Source organism: Amphibalanus amphitrite, unplaced genomic scaffold (assembly GCF_019059575.1).
Source record: "Amphibalanus amphitrite isolate SeventyFive unplaced genomic scaffold, NRLGWU_Aamphi_draft 001133F_arrow, whole genome shotgun sequence".
In the NCBI taxonomy this organism is placed as follows: domain Eukaryota; kingdom Metazoa; phylum Arthropoda; class Thecostraca; order Balanomorpha; family Balanidae; genus Amphibalanus; species Amphibalanus amphitrite.
In genome coordinates this window covers 119749-121615 of record NW_024882627.1, presented here as the reverse complement: position 1 = coordinate 121615, position 1867 = coordinate 119749, and positions in this window count along the sequence as shown.

The following is a 1867-nucleotide window of genomic DNA, read 5'->3' as shown; positions in this document are numbered from 1 at the left end:
TGTAAAAAAAAGATGCATAGACGCAGTGGTCTGTTACTGCAGCAGGGCGAAAAGGAAGACTGTAGACATCAGAAATAATGGTCGGCCATTGCATGAGGATTGAGAAACACGGTCTTGGCTGTAATTTGGAATTTGTAAAAAGAAAGGCAGGAAACGATGAGCTGTCATATGGCGAAGGAGCAAAGTTGTGAGATCGTGACTACAAAAAAAAACATAAATCATTTTATACATATCGATACGGACAACACAGCACATAGGGTGAGCGCGTTGCATCGTTCTGACTTTATCAACACCCTCTCGGAAATAAAAGCATTACAAACACAACAAGCCAGCTGTATTCTTGTGTGTGCAAGTTAGGTATGAGTTAATTTTTAGCCGAATAATTGTGTTTTTTTAGTAAGTCTTTCGCATTTAACGAATACGAATAGTGGGTTCTGTGTCATGATCTTTCTATTTCACAGCCTATTCATTCCCACCTATGGGTACCTAACGGTTCGTGGTTCTTGCTGCGGTGTTTGTTTGACCGTCATTATCCATTCCATGCTTCAAACAGCGGACGCTCGGTTTAGCAGAGCGTTAAATGGTCGCGTGCCACCCAGGAGTACCATAAGAACCAGGCCACTAATGAAGACTGGCGGGAAGGGTATATAGTGGCGGACTCAGCCATCCATGTATTGAGCGTCGGGAAGGAGCCCCACATCGCAGCTTTGCACTGTCGTTGAGGTGCCCCACAGCCCAGTTCCCGTCGGGGAAGTGTCCAACAGCTCCGCGTATGTAGGTAAGCGGATGCCCCACGGTTCTTCCATATTCGGAAAGACGATGAACAGTCACATGTTAAAATCGGCCGTACAAAGCACTTAATTTCACTAATGAAGAGCAATAGTGTTGTTTTTTTCCAATTTCCGCCAATCAATTGTCAAATCTTCGCAGATGTTTACCTTTCGTCATCATCTATCCGATCTTCAACGGGTCATCAACATCACTTCTCAGACTACCAGAATGAGTCGCCAGATCTCCGCAGTATTATTCAGCGCCTTCCCGCTCCGCCGTTGACCGGTGGCCCTGCCGGGTGCTGGCCGGGCGGCCGTCGTCGCCTGCCCGTACCGTTAGGCCACCTGAGGCCAAGAGAGGCCGGTGCGGCTGTGTCGTCTGCCAGTTGTACCGGCGGAGTCAATCCGACTCGATCTGACGGCGGTGCTGTCTGCGGGCTGGAGAGAGGTCAGTCAGTCTGGACTCTGGTCCGACCACCGCATTCTGAAGTCTGGAGAACGAAGTCAGCCCATCTGAATCGATCGCCTCAGCCTACAGTCTGCGAGAAAGGTCAGCTAGTCTGACCCGACTGCTGTGCAGTCTGCAGTCTGACCAGGAGAGTCGACCCGACCTAGCCCGACCTGAGACAGCCACTGTCGACTTGACTCACCTATAGAGAGACCGTGTGCGGTGAATAGTGAAAGCGATAACGGAGCTCCTGTATGTTGAGCTCGCGGTGTTGAGTGTGTGAAAACGGCCGAGGTGGGGCTTCAGCTGTGTCTGCGGTCCGCGTCTGTGCAGTGTAAGCTGCTTGGACAAGCCGTGCTTTATGTGGAACGAGACTGAGATGCGACTGGTAATAACAGTGTGACTGGGGAGACTGATGTTATCGATGGTCAGACGTGAACGTGTCGTCAGTGCTGTGACGGCTGAGTACTGACACCAACGTATCAAAGCTCCGTGTGAGTTTTAACGCAATCACCATACGGTGATACCCTTTGTAATTAATTTCCATGCGGAATCTGAGGACTATCAGCATTCAGGAGTGAATCGCCGCCAGTTACGTGGTTAACTTTGGCGTGTTTGAAAGGTAAACTCCAACGAATTATATAACACG